This window comes from Notothenia rossii, assembly GCF_949606895.1.
Source record: "Notothenia rossii genome assembly, chromosome: 10".
Classification (NCBI taxonomy): domain Eukaryota; kingdom Metazoa; phylum Chordata; class Actinopteri; order Perciformes; family Nototheniidae; genus Notothenia; species Notothenia rossii.
This window is the reverse complement of record NC_136908.1, coordinates 28,647,277-28,663,275: the sequence shown is the minus strand read 5'-3', so window position 1 is coordinate 28,663,275 and position 15,999 is coordinate 28,647,277. Positions and strand designations below refer to the sequence as shown.

The 15,999-nt window shown below is 39.9% G+C and overlaps 1 protein-coding gene across 2 annotated transcripts in view; it reads right to left on the bottom strand.

The window, feature by feature from the left end:
* Positions 1 to 15,999, bottom strand: part of col14a1b (collagen, type XIV, alpha 1b) — a 219,327-nt gene that overhangs the window by 178,805 nt on the left and 24,523 nt on the right. The window lies entirely within an intron of this gene.

Sequence of the window (15,999 nt, the reverse complement as noted above, 5' to 3'; positions counted from 1 at the left end):
TGTAGTTTATGGATATAGTCCATAAATGTAACCAATCGACAGGTAAATGGTCATACTTTGCATATTAATTATTGCGTTAAGGCCGTAAACATGTTTTTCAAATTTCAAACTTGACCTTTGAACCCTGACATCTTATAAGTTTGTCATTGAGTTCAATTGGACACTTGTGCCACATTTGGTGAGATGATTGAGATATTGGCAACTTGAAAATATAATTCCTCTAAATATGGCTGTCGCTGCCACAGAATCATAAAAATGAAACCAAATAGTGACAAAAGACCAAAGAAATTGATGAGAGAAAAAGAAAAGTTCAAAAAGCCATTGGAGTCAAAAACAAAAAAGCTGATGAAAAAGAGAGCTGGAACGGATGTTAATGGAGTTTGTGTGTGTGTGTGTATGTGTGTGTGTGTGTGTATGTGAGTGTGAGTGTGAGTGTGTGTGTGTTTGCTTCAATAAGACGAGCAAAGGAGGAGATGCAAGGCCTTTTATCCCTGGTTGGCTCCTCTCGTCCCCATCTGCCCCTTTAGCCTGCGCCCAGTTGGAGAAGTTAAAATATACAGCAGGTGACTCACACAAACACACACTGATTTATGCTAGGACTTAAATATGAGGACACACAAGGACTTTAAACTCTGCAGAGTTCATTCATTGGGAAGAGGCGATTTTTTGCCGTGTCTCCGTACTCAGAGCTGATGAATTTTTAGGTGAAATACTTTTCACTCACAGCACACTGCAGCATTATTTTAGCTATTGCTCGTTTTTTATCAGTATTTCTTCAGCTCACATGAGACGCCAATGCTCCAAATTACAGTTGTGAACATCAGACATGTTCAACAAATTAATTGCTGACCATATATCCGTTGTTTCATTTCCAACAGAGTGAAGTGAGTGAACTTCCGCCCTAATAGAAAATACCAAAAATGTAATCATTTTCAGGATTTTAACCCTTTAAATGCCATTTTGAAAACAGGAAACCGCTGTTTTTTTTCATGATGAAAACAGAGAAAATGAGTTATTTTCCAAAACATACATATCTGGTGACTGGCTCTTTTTTTTTTTTATAACAGTCTTGGATATGTCAAAGATTAACAGCAAAATGGATTTTTTTGCATTATTAGTTTTTGCACACAATCAGATTAAACAAAAAAAGTTACATATTAGTGATTCGGGACAAAAATGTCCACTTTCAAAAACTACTCTAAAATGACAACAGATTAATATTTTACAAAACTTTTTGGGGTTAGATTTTTCAATCAACTTCAGTCCTGAAAAAAATAAAATGTTAACTTATGTTCAGGATTTTAACAATTTAACTGCCAGTTTGAAAACATGAATTTGCGTTTTGTATGACAAACATAATGAATGTTGGGGGGGGTCGGCTTTTTTTTTTTATCACAGTCTTGGATATGTCAAAGATTAGCAACAACATTGATTTTGGTGGATTATTAGTTTTTGCATAGAATCAGATTAAACAAAAAAACTCACACATTAGCCACTTGTGTCCCATCCACTCCCATTATAACCACATCTTTTGATCTCTCCGCCATACCGGTATAAAATCATGCATTTTGTAATGTCAGGGTTTTATATTGGAGGAAAATAGTTCAATTTGTCCTTTTTACTGTAAATCACCAGATGTGACATTTTACCATTGAATTACATGCTTGTCATTTCGTGGTTTCTTTGCCTGTTGTATAATGGGGCCCTGACAGCCATTGGAATACATGTATGCAACTAATATGATGTAGGTGTGTTGGTGTGTTGGATGTGGAAGAGTGGTATCAGCTGAGAAATGTGTGTGTGTGTGTGTGTGTGTGTGTGTGTGTGTGTGTGTGTGTGTGTGTGTGTGTGTGTGTGTGTGTGTGTGTGTGTGTGTGTGTGTGTGTGTGTGTGTGTGTGTGTGTGTGTGTGTGTGTGTGTGTGTGTACAGAGACAACAATATACAGTAGATTTGGTTTAGAGCAAATGGGTTTGATTCTATTAATTTTGCCTTTTTTATTGTACTTTGGCAGCAGATTCCTGTGTAGCTTCAGATCTGAGTTGTCTTATTAGTAAGCCTAATTTATACTTTTGTAGCAACACTATTTTTATATAATGGCAAAGAAAGGATTCAGAGTATTTTCTTTTTTCCCTGTGTCATATGTGGCAGCACTGCCAAAGGTTCCTCTTCAGAGAGGGTCTTCAGTACAGGTGGCAATATTGTCACCTGCCTGCGTTCATCTCTGAAACCAGACCATGTAAACAGGCTGGTGTTTCTTGCAAAAAATCTTTAAGAAATGACATGAGCAGCCCTACCAGCATTTGCCATGGTGGCCAAAACATTTTTATTTGGTCTTAAATTGAAGTTCAACATTTATTTCCTGTTACTTCTGGACCATGGCGGTTGGCTAGCCTTCAACGTTTAACTGAGTGGAATATGTTGAATATGTTTTACCAAAATGTTGGCTATATTAAAGAGCATTTTGCAGGTTTTTATTTATTCTACATTTATGCTTAAACTTGCTTGAAAATTACAATTAAAAAAGTGAATGCAGGATTTGATATGTTTGACGAGACATAAGGGCAGGAATTCAGAGGGAAAGGAGCAATTTTGAGCTCTGCTCTTAAAAACGGCTTTTTTTTAAGGTCATACGTCAAACGCGTCATATTACATCACGCAGGGGACACATCTCCGCTCTCTTACCGCGGGTATAGTAGAGTTGCGTAGACTAGAGCGGTTGTGTTTTAAGGAGCTGGTATTTTTCGGTAGTTTTACATTGTATTTCACCATTTGTAATCATGGTGCAGTATTGTGTTTGTGCAGGTTGCACAAATACCAGCCTGTCAGGACATCGAGTCCACAGTAAAAAGGACCGGAGCTAGCGTTCGTTCCTGGGTGCGTTGTGCATCCACCTCCCTGCAGCACATACTCTCCACAGCTTTATAAGGAAACCGTATTACTTCTCTCTCTCCCCCTCCCCCCCCCCCCCCTCCCCCCCTTCGCTGCTCTCTCTCTCTCTCCCCTCCGGTACACGGCACCGTAAGACATTGCATTAGGTAACGCTGTGGTGGCTGTACTGCTCCAGCCATCTCCTTTGTGTTTGTTTGTTTGTTTCCCCTTGTCTGTGTTGTTTGTGTGTGCGTGGTGGCTGTCACTCCTGGCTCCCGGCTCAACCTCCACTCACCTGCTGCAATCAGCTGTGCACCCTCCCCGACTACACACCTGCTTTCCATCAAGCCATTTACAACGACATATCAACGGAGGCTCCACAACCTTTCTCCGCCAGATCGTCAAGTATCAGCCGTATCTCGCGTCTCTCCTCCGGTACACAGCACCGTAGTGTGGAGTTGCATTAGGTAACGCGAGATACGGCTGATACTTGCGCATTAGTTTCTGTTATGGATCAGTATCAACAGTCCTGCCAGTAATGTTACAATATTATCAATGCTACTTTAGTTATAGCCTGATAAATGATAGCTAACTTTACAATGTTGTGATGTGACGTTAGCTAACATTCTGTAGCTAACGCCGGTCACTCACCAAGAAAGCTGCCCAGTTCTCCACTGGTTCTCCTCACACCACAGTTCAATTTCTCTCCGATGGCCGTTATTTCTTCTAATCCTTGGCTGCTCCTGGTCTCTTGGACGCCTAGCAGGCTCATAATTATAAGGTTGTAGTCCGTCATATGCATTTGAATATTCATGTTTAACTTCTTCTGTGTCGAAACTAGCATTGGGATCCATGTTTATTAATACGTTACACCGGCCGCTCTGCCCCTTGTGTCCCCCGTGTTACGTCACAAGCGGGAGGTCACGTGCCGAGGCTTTTTTATGCGGAAGTGAACATTTCTTACAAAAACGACGCCAGATGTCACTGTAGTGCAGGGGTACTCAAATACAAATCTTAAAGGTCCAACATTTTCTTTTCAACAAGACAAAGGTCCGTTTATTACGGTCATTCAAACTTTTAAACAATTACAACAAGATTCTTAACACGAGGTTGCAAAAACAAAAAATAATCTGTGTGCAGCAGTTTTCCTTGTTATTGTGTCTGTGCTTGATCCCTCAGGGTCGCAGTGTAAGAGCTGCAGTTATGAATAAAGGCAGCTGCACCCTCTTTCATTCAGCATTCCCATTATTGCTTTATAAATGTCTTGCCCCCTTGAGTGTCCACTGAGGTTCGTCAGGCCCAACATCTTCAACAAACCCCCCCTTTGCCTCATCATAAAAACTCACAAACACCAGCAACTGAGCATTGTCAGTGGTGTCAGTGGACTCATCCACAGCTAAGGAAACGCACTGTGCTTTTTGTATTCCATCACAAAGCTGATTCATCAAATCACCAGCCAGTATTTATGTTCTTCTGGTTGCTGGGGAATCTGAGAGGGGGATTTGCTTGACCTGTTATTTCCTCTTTTAGTTTGCCTTCAAACATGGTCTCCATCACTTCAGTCATGCATTATTTTATACTTCAGTTATGATCCAGTGGAAAGCCCTTACCTACTGGCCTAGTTCAATCAAAGAGGTTACTTTCTTTTGGCTGGGCAGTGTAGTTTTACACACCGTCTTATTTGACTTTCTCAGGACTTGAAACTGTTTTTTGGGGGCAGACCCCCACAAAGAAAAACATATATTTACACACGTAAGGTCATCATCTTAACAGTTTTGTATGCTCATCCGTGAGCAGAGCATCAAGTTGACATGTCTTTTACAGCTGAATGCGGCGATTACCATCTTGTTCAGCAAAACGCCTCACACACTGATTAAGATCAACAGCTTTAGTGCGTTTTGATTCAATGCTGAGTACAGCCAACCTGACAGGCTCTTCTCTGTCATTGCAGACCGCAAATACCTCATTCCTTCAGTACTTGGGTCCGAATGCTTCTCGTTTTGCGCCGTAGGCCTACCGTTCAAATGAAATCGCCGCCTATCATATTTCCAAGCTCGCGCCAGGGCCGGGGGAGGGGTTACAAGGCGTGCGTCTTGTGCTGCATTCACTTGTACTCGGACATTAGAGACTTTCTCTCCGATGAGCCACAACTTTTCTTTCAAAACAAAGCTGCCAACTGGGGTGGCAGCTGGGGTGGCAAGGCCTATTTTGAGGGTAGCAGTTGCCCCCCCATGCCACCCCAGTAGGTGAAACTAGCCTACTAGAGCTCTACAGTACAGATGCAACTAGATGAGCTGTTAACTCTCTGACTTTTTTTTTTTAAACACACGCATTTTTCCCACCCGCATTCCGCGAAGACCCGCCCTACTGTGCCTCTGATTCGCAGACTGTTGGTGGGGGAAAACAACTCTGACGGGATGCTGAATGGGATTGGACCAATGTGTTGACAGACACACACAGACAGTGGAACAGTCGGACATGCAGAGCGCTGTTTGTTGTTGGACACAGCGGAACATTTTGACTCGTTGCGTTGTGGCGATGTCTCGCATATGAAAAGTATAATTTGCTCAGAGTCCAGAGACAGTTGTGGTTCGGTCCGGATCCGGACCGGAGTCCGGACTTTGAGGATGCCTGCTGTAGTGTATATGTCTGTATATTTTTTTGAAAATCTAGTGTATTCATCATTTTCCTACACATTTATTCACAGGTGTCTTTAACCTGGAAGTTGCTCTTTAAAGAGTTTTCAGTAGGTTGTGACAGTGTACTGCAACATATTTGATTTAATTTATTTTTGGTCTAATTTATTTTTATTTATCATATTAATTTATGTTTAGTATGGTTTTGGAAGTGCACTCGAACATATTTGTTGATCTTGTTTATTGGTAAAATATTATTTGTTTTAAAGTTCAATAAATGGTCAATGAATAATCGTCAAAATAATCGTGATATCAATTATTGACCCAAATAATCGTGATTATGATTTTTGCCATAATCGCACAGCCCTAGGTGTCATCAAATCTAGCAGGACTGAAATCTTAAGGTAGCCACATTTATTATCATTTCACACGCATGTGAACGCATGACCAATAAAAGCCTTGAACCTTGAACATGTTATGGTCTAATCAATTCAAAGTATCATAACATCTTTTTACAGACTACATTTAATTTGTTGTAAATCTCTCTGCTGCTTTTTAGGCCCAGTCCACGAGGAGACGAAACGGAGACGAAATGAACCGAAGTCGATATCAAAAAAGTCTTCAGTCCACACGGAATCGGCTCAAGAAACGTGTCCGTCCACACAAGACTGCCCCACCCGCTGGAGAAGCTTTAGTACATATGCCGGGTCTGTAAATCGCGCTGTACTTCCGCCACAAAATACACCAAAAGCAGCGAATAAGACCCCCCGAGCATGGTTGCCATGGTTGCCTGGTTGCCCTTCTGGTTATTCTCCGTGGTGGATTTAGCAACATGTAGTTCATGTAGTTCTCCAAGTCCACTTGTTGCTGATGGTTATGGTAGAGGAGCTGCAGATTTTGCACTAAAATCTGTATCATGGTCAGTAGCGTCTGGAGCAAGAACGCAACCCTGTGATCCGCCATTGTTGTTGTTGTTGTTGTTGGCAAAACGCATCAGCAATGACGCGGGGGTGAGCAGGAGAGGTGGGGAGAGGCGGGGCTATGATTGTATAGGGCGTACACACGGAGCCGCAAGCGTTTAGTCCCCAGACCTACCAACTTTGGGAGCCGTTATCAAAGTGTATCGTTTGAGGGCTCCCTTTCCGTGGCTCCGTTTCGGCTTTGTGTGGACGAACCGTCTATAGGATAAAGAACTGTAGCGGATACAACCCGTTTCGTCTCCGTGTGGACGGGGCCTTATACTAGGGACAAAATAGAAACATACAAATTTGAAAATAATAAAAAAAAGTAGTGTTACTGCAGGTCTCCCTTGAAAAAGAGATCATTGATCGGATTTTACCTGGATAAATAAAGGTTTTGAATTGAATTGTTAACTTTCAATTCTAAAAAAGTTGTACTAACATCAATATTTTAACTTTGTGCAACACTTTCTTAGTCTTTGAATTAATGTGACTGATCATTTTGTAATAGTAAGTGCTACTTGGCCTTTATAATTTGGAATTGAAAAACGCACGACAGTCTTTCTTCTCTGACATCATTACCAAAAACAAAAACAACACATATGCCTTGTTTGCTACCGTCGACAGACTAACTAACCCCCCAGTGACATTAGCCTTTCTATCCACCAGGGCGTGCAATGATTTTGCCTCCTTCTTCACTGACAAAATTCATAAAATCAGACAAGCAGTCAGTGTCTCTGCATCAGGTACAGCGAATGTGTTGTCCCTGTGTCCACCTAATATCAATTCAGACATCATGACACAATTCCATCAGATTAATGAGAAAAACCTAGAGGACATTATTCAACTTCTGAAATCCTCCTCCTGCCCTGTAAATGCTCCCATTGGGCCGCTTAATTAGCCAATTTGAGGGTGTCTCGTATCACTGCTACGCAGATGATATCCAGATATACTTCTCCTTCAAACCTGTCAAAATGGAAAAAGTAAACACCCTCATCACATGTATGTCTGCAATTGAGGAGTGGATGTCAAGCAACTTCCTACAGCTCAATGCATCAAAAACAGAAGTCTTGATCTTAGCGGCTGATAACATCGCCTCTAAGGTAGCAAGCCACCTGGGTTCATTCAGTGGTAACATAAGGGCAAACATAAAAAACCTTGGTGTAATTTTCGATCAGTCTATGCTACTAGACAAAAACACAAAACTTCTGACCCGTACCTGTTTTTTCCATCTCAGGAACATTGCCAAGCTCAGGGGCTTTCTATCCAATGCAGAACTGGAGATGGCTATTCATGCCTTTATTTCATCCCGGCTTGATTATTGTAATGCTCTGTTCTCCTGCCTCAACAAAACATCAATAAACCGGTTACAACAGGTCCAAAATGCTGCAGCTAGATTAATGACTCGGTCCAAAAAAGCCTGCCACATCACTCCGATTCTTTCTGCCCTGCACTGGCTCCCTGTTCATCTCAGAACCCAATTCAAGGTACTGGTCTTCACATATAGAGCTGTCCATGGCCAAGCCCCAGCCTACATCAATGACCTGATCCACCCGCTCACCACAAACCGGGCCCTGAGGTCCTCTGAACAAGGCCTCCTAAGGGTGCCCCGAACCAGGCTAAAGACTAAGGGGGACCGTGCCTTTGAGGTGGTGGCCCCAAGGTTTTGGAACAAACTCCCCCAGATAATAAAAACCTCGGCCTCAATAGAGATTTTTAAGGGGCAGTTAAAGACCCACCTGTTCCGAAAGCCCTTTGGGTCGTCGGAGGAGGTGAGTTAGTGGCTGCCTTTTGTTATTGGTGTTTTATCGTATGTTTTATCCTATGTATTACCTGCTGCTGTTTTATGCTTTTTATTCTACATTTTATAGTTGTACTTTGAATTGTGTCCTGTGTACTGTACTGTAAAGCACTTTGTACATCCGTGTTGAGAAGGGTGCTATAAATAAAGTTTTACTTAGTTACTGCTGCCTTGATATTATTCCAATAGGATTTTTCAAAGATGTTATTCATTGCATGGCCTCAGATCTACTTCATATAGTAAAGAAGTCTCTTCACTCAGGTGTTTTTCCACAGGCCCTGAAAACTGCAGTCATTAAACCGCTCTTAAAAAAGAATAATCTAGATGCTTCAGTGATGAACAATTACAGGCCAATATCAAACCTGCCATTTCAAGGTAAAATCATTGAAAAAGTTGTTTTTCAACAGTTGAGTAACTTCTTGCATTTAAATAACTGTTTTGATGTGTTCCAGTCAGGCTGTCGTCCAAACCACAGCACTGAGACTGCTCTTGTAAAGGTCTTCAATGACATCCACTTAAACACAGACAGTGGCAGAACTTCAGTGTTAGTATTATTAGATCTCAGTGCTGCGTTTGACACTGTTGACCACAACATATTACTAGACCGACTAGAAAATTGGGTGGGACTTTCGGCAACAGTTCTAAATTGGTTTGAATCCTACTTAAAGGACAGAAAAACTTTGTTTCTATAGGTAAATAGTAAATACACATCTGAGTTGACAAATATGACATTTGGGGTACCTCAAGGCTCCATCTTTGGGCTTCTTCTATTTAACATCTACATGCTACCACTGGCTCAGATAATGAAAAACAACAAAATAAGTTACCATAGTTATGCGGATGACACACACATTTACGTAACAATTTCACCAGGAGACTATGCTCCAATTCAAACACTGAGTAAGTGCATTGAACAAATCAATGACTGGATGTGTCAGAACTTTCTCCAATTAAACAAAGATAAAACTGAGGTAATGGTTTTTGGAGCTAAGGCAGAACGTATAAAAGTTAGCGCTGAGCTTCAGTCTGCAATGTTCAAAACAACAGATAAAGCCAGAAATCTAGGTGTAGTCATGGACTCTGACCTGAGTTTCAACAGTCACATTAAAACAGTTACTAAATCAGCCTACTATCACCTTAAGAATATATCGAGGATTAAAAGACTAATGTCACAGCAGGATTTGGAAAAACTTGTCCATGCTTTTATCTTCAGTAGACTGGACTACTGTAATGGTGTCTTCACAGGTCTCACTAAAACATCTATTAGAAAGCTGCAGCGAATTCAGAACGCCGCTGCTCGAGCCCTCACTAACACATCACTCTTGTTCTGAAGTCTTTACACTGGCTTCATGTGTGTCAAATAATGTATTTCAAAAATACTGCTGCTGGTTTATAAAGCACTGAATGGTTTAGGACCAAAATACATTTCTGACCACCTGCTAAATTATGAACCATCCAGATCTCTCAGGTCTTCAGGGACTGGTCAGCTTTCTGTCCCCAGAGTCAGAACTAAACATAGAGAAGCAGCGTTCAGTTATTATGCTCCAAATATCTGGAACAAACTCCCAGAAACCTGCGGGTCCGCTGCAACTCTGACTACTTTTAAATCCAGGCTGGTTTTTTGCCGCTGCTTTTAATTGAACTATTCACATCTTAAACTGTAATGTAACTTTTATCCATGTATTTTTTCTTTTAATGTTTATTTTATTATCTTTGCTTTTTAATGACTGATTTTAAATACCGTTTTCTTAATGTCTTCCTTTTTTTGTAAAGCACTTTGAATTGCCTTGTGTTGAAAGGTGCTATATAAATAAACTTGCCTTTCCTTACTTTAAAGTATACATTTAACTGTACTATTGTTTATTAGTACATGTGCCTGAAAAACTATGTTTGTCAAAGATCCCTTCATGTCGCGTGGCCTCTGCCTCGGCTCTGGCAGCAAGAGTCGTCATTTGGCCAAAGTGTCTGGGAATAAAAGAAGGGGGGTTACAAAGTAAACCTGAAAAAGTTAAGAGACCTCAAAAGAATTTGGGCAAGTGACTGCCTTGGTTCTTTTTAGATGAGGGTTTTTTTTATGAGGGGCCGTACAGGCCGTAATTCATACTGGTCCTCTCACAAACATAAATTCTCCTTTTACATACATACATTTTCACTCTCATATACTTAAACAATAGCTCACGACAGGCCGTGGTATATGCTCATTATATCACAGCTAAGGGGCTTGGTTCGGCCTGACGCGAAGCGGACATATATCACGGCCTGAAGTGAGCTATTGCTTTTATAAAACGGTTACCAAGTGTGGCAATATTAAAGAAAAATAAACATTCTAATTTAAATAGTTTTTATTAGTAAATAATGATGTTCAAAATAAAATAGTCCCTCCGTTGCCTTCTGCACGAAACATGGTGCGAGGTGGTTGCTATGCAACAACACTAACAGCTAACGAACATATTAGACAGAGAGCATTGATCCATTATTTGGCTATTTATTTACATTCATTTGTATGTTGCACCCACTGGAAAACTGTCCAGCATCAGTAGAATGGCTTACGTGGTTACTTGTATAGGTTGAGGTTGTACTAGGCTGTTGCTTGGCGTGGCGAGAATATTGCTCCACTTTATCCGGTCCCCGAGATTCGGCTTAGCTCTGGAGAGAGCTTTCGCACCTGTGGCCACTAACGGTCATAATTTCTCTGCTTTGTTTCAAGACCCGCATCAGAAAGCTTTTGAATGGTGGTACTTTTCCAGTTGGTCTACCTGCTCTTCACGTAGCTCTGCATGTCGTCGTTTAGGTGCTTTTCTTTTGGAGATAGATAGGCACTGCTCAATCCACTCCTCCATAGTAAGATCCCCCCGGAGGTCGAAGTTAATCTTAAATGTTTCCATCTTATGCTTTGTAAGTTTGTTTCGTAACGGAAGAAATTTAAATATATTTATAAAACTGATAAGTCAAATCAAGCAATCTGATTGGTCGATAGCGTTTTTGCGGACCTCTTTGATTACAGATTTGAAAACATCGTTGCTTGCTTTAAAAGTAGCACAATTCATTATGTCAAACCTTGGAAAGTATCTAGATATCCCTGCCCTAATGCCAAAGGAACTGCACACTGAATATGTTTTGCTGCTTGATGTCTATATCTGGACCGCTGCATAAAAAGGAGAGTTTCTGCCCCATTACTTCTCTGCTGCTTTCTTGTTCCAGTTCCAGCCCAACTGTATACCGTTTGTCTCAGGCGCGGAGGGATACTGACTTGTTGTGAAAAGTAACTTACATTTCTACCCGTGGTATACGCTCAGTATATCACGGCTAAGAACCAATCAGATTGCTTGATTTGACTTGTCCGTTTTATAAATATGTATTTACACTCACACATTCATACATTTTGCTCTCATATTATCATATTTCAATGCACACATTCATACATTGTCACTCACACATTCATACATTGTCACTCACATATTTATACATTTTTCACTCACACATTTATACATTTTGCTCTTGTGCACATTCATTCAATGTTTACGTTTAATATTATAAATAATATATGCATGTCTGAAGACAATATACTGTATGTATGCAAGAGAAGAATGTATGCATGTGGCAGATAAAGTATAGTTGAAACATAAGGCAGGTCATTATCGCACTGTGATTGGCTCAGAAGGTCGAGCGGGGCGGGCTCATGTTCAGAACTTCTGATTCAAATCAACATGAAGGAGGGAGATGAATCTGTGTATCTTCGGACCATTTGTTTTTCTTTAGTAAACAAGTAAACGGAAGAGCGTCTGAGAGGCGTTTTTGCTTTTTGCTTTTGACCTTACTAAATGGTCTAATGTGTGTGTGAGAGGACCGGCCCCTCATAAAAAAACAATTGACTTTTAAGTGCATCATCTAAAAAGAACCAAGGCAGTCTCTTGCCCAAAATTATTTTGAGTTCTCTTAACTTTTTCAGATTTACTTTGTAACCCCCCTTCTTTTATTCCCAGAGAATTTTCTGACACTTTGGCCAAATGGCGACTCTTGCTGCCAGAGCCGAGGCAGAGGCCAACGCGACATGAAGGGATCTTTGACAAACATCACCAACTGTTACTATGTTGGTCCCAGTCAGACCTCGCGCTCGCTCTTCCACTAACGGCCTGCCTCCTCTAGTGACAGCCTCTGCTGCGGGACTTCTTTATATTTATCTGCAACTCTCGCAGAGTGGAGGAGACAGCTTGAGAAGCAGGGGGAGGCAGTAAACAGAAAGGGGAGAGGAAGATGAACACGCAGGCGAGATTTCACACTAAATTTAACAGTAACCTCTGACTGAACTGTATAACAGCTTTTCCATTTTGGAACTTTCCAAAGTCATGTTTTTAAGCCTAAAAGACATTACTACTGCTATATTACTTTAGGATATGTTAGTGTTGTTGTAAAACCAAATAGTCATTACTTCCAATGTTGCCTAGTATGTCCTATTTTTAAGAAATCTGCATTACTTAAAAACATATATTGTATACATACGATCCTCTTTCACTTATTTTAAACACTTATAACAGTTATTGTCATATTTTTTATTATTACAATTTCTGTACCAAACAGGCTAATTCTCAATTACTCTTTTGAACATGAAGAATTGAAAAAAAGTAACTCACTTTGTATAACTTATAAAATAATGTACTAAATTTAAGGTTAGTTTCTTTCAAATGTTACCAATACAAATGTATATGTCATATGCTGCTTTGGTTTTTCTTTCTGGGAATAAATAATTGTAAAAATATAGTTATGAAACTCTTACAACTGACACAAAATGACAGATGCAGAAGACTAACAGAGTAGTAATCTTGCACAACCCAAGCAGCAGTAATGAGTCAGAAAAGGACTTTTATGGACGCCCGAGCTGTAATTATGTCTGCGTTTTGGATCAGATCTCTGTGGACTCACTGCTCCTTCCTCCCTCCGGTCTGCCACCGCTCTCCCTGCTTTGACTCGTCTTGTGCAGCGAGTGCAAACACAGTCTCAATTGAAGAAATCTGTCGCGCTCTGTCGAGTGCCCGCACAGTGAAAAGACTGACATCAGATGTGACATTATTAAAAGCTCTCTTCGATCATCTGGAAAACTGTAAAGGGTGATGAAAGTAACTAAGTACATTTACGGAAGGGCTGTAATGGGAGGTACCTGGACTTTACTTGATTATTTTTTTTCTGTGCCTCTTTATAATTCTACTTCACTAAAACTCAAAGGGAAATATTGTGCTTTTTACTGCACTACATTTAGTTCACGGCTTTAGTTACTTTAAATATGTTTTATGACATAAAGACTCAGACATAAAACATACATAGAACTTTTTACTTTCAACTACTATTCTGATGAGGAATAAACTATCACACATTATATTTAAGTATCCATGAAACAAGGACTGCCAGACAATTCATTGGCGGCAACTTTTTCTGTAAAAATTATTCTAAAAATATTTATACTAAAAATACTTTGAGTTAAATTTCCTATCATATTTGAATACTTTTACCATTTACCAAAAAAATGTAAGTCCGTTTTCAATGCAGAACTTGCTTGCAATACTGTATCTATACAGTGTATTATAAATAATTGTTCCTAAGTAGGGTATCTGAATACTTTCTCCACGACTGTATGTACAGTACAGAAGCAGCTGTTCTCTACTCTCCATGTATTAAACGGTCCTATAATATAGGAATCAAAATGTCCAAATGACTGAATAACATTTGTTTAGGTTTTTTTTTCAATGAGCTATTGAATTTGAAAATATATTTTACTTTGTTAAAAGCCCACTACAAATAATCTCCAAACATGAATCACATTGGACTTGTTCCTGATTGGCTATATAGACCTAGGAACCACTTACACCCATCCGATAAAGACAGCAAATAAACTGGATACTATCTTCAAGTCTGCAGGTTTAACTAATTGAAGTCATTAATTAATGTGTCCACAGGACAATATGCTGATATTCCCTTTAAAAACGTTGTCTATCAATAAAGGCACAATTAACATAATGTTTAAACTTGAATATAGTATGACTTCTAATTCAGCAACAAACTTCTTGTGGAAAGCTTTTATCAAACTGTTATGCAGTAAATATCATCCACAAACGTATGTGTATACAGGTTTACATATGCACCTAGCAACAATTGAAAAACATCTTCAATCGTCTTAAATTTAGTGTTGCAACTCACCCAAAAGAGCAATAAAGTTGAATCTCATTTTAGGTCTGATGCTGCAACACCAAGTAAGAAAATCTGTAATTGCATGAAACCTCGGACAGGATTAAAATGACCCGAGGACTTCAGAGCAAACGTGGCATAAGTAATTTCAGGTAGAGGCAGAGAAAAATTCTGAGAGGTTTGTAAAGTTTCTGCCATCTTAAGGAAAAAAAATACCAATCACCATCCTCTCCTGGCGAGGCTTGGTGCTGCTGAGGGAAGAATACAATCCCCATTTAGAGGAGGCAGGCTATAATTGCACGGGTAGAGATGAGGCGATGAAAAGAAATGAGATTTGCACCAAGGAGAAAGTTCTGTTTCAAGTATTTTTTCTTTCTCACTCTGAACAAAAGCTTAAACTGAAGTTAATCTAAAGGGAGTCTGCCTACAGAGATACAATAGGCTGATTGAGATACATTTATAAGTAGATGTAGATACCAAAATGAAAGGCAAGGGTTTTCAGAGCAGAAGCTGTAATTTGGCGTTGGAAAACCGTCTGCCAGAAGTCCCATCTGCACCATCATTAACACCATTCCTACATGTCAAAGCTTTAAAACACAACACCACTCACACAAAGGGACACAACCCTTCCTCAAAAGCTGCAAAGGAACACGGCAAAACACTAACACACAACGATGTTTTCAACAAAATGATTTTTAAAGAAATGCAAACGGTCGGGTTGCTTTCAAAGGTGTTTTCAATATTTTGTCAACCACTTTGCAGTATACATTCATAGGGAACAGTACATTGGAAGAACTTTCAATTAATAAGAAACATTAAACACACAGAAAACAACAACAAAATGAATTGAAATAACAATTATGGTACGAAAACATTGAAATTCTTATGTGAAGGTTTGAGATACTATCTTGAGTTCTAAATCAAAACCAAACTTTGGCGGTTTTCAAAATGAGACTGCAGCTTACCTGTCTGTTAACTTGTTTCCTTTTTTGTCCTTGCACTGTCTTTATTGTGTATCTCAGCCTGTGGCGCTGAAAATCACTTTCAAAATGACAATAGGCTTGTTTGCCACTCAGCCTCTCTCTTCATTTGCTGATTGTTGCAGCCTCTTGCTTGAATTCTCTTTTTCGCACCGTTTCATTTCCTGTTCCTCCATTTTGCTTGATGGTAATAGCCATGTAAGTGTAGGAATATTCAATTCGCCGGAGTTCGTCCCTCTCAAAATGAGGAAGGTAATGGTAAAGACATAAAAAAATGACCAGAACAGGGGAAATTGTCTTGATTTGGAGGGTGAATCAAACTTGTTCCACGCCGGAGTAAAAGCATTAGCTTGTGACAAAACTCTTCAGCCTTTTCACTTCCACTTACCTGTTTTTGTTGCGCAATTTCCCCCAGTCGTAATCTCAGACCGAAAAAGGTCAGGGTATTAAAGATGATTATTTCAGGGTTCAAAAGCAATCTTTTTAAACGTTTTCTTCACAAAAAGAGAACTGAATAGCGAACAGAGTCTGCAGTTTCTCCAAATTGTAAAACAAAACGTGTTCTTGGTTCTTTCCT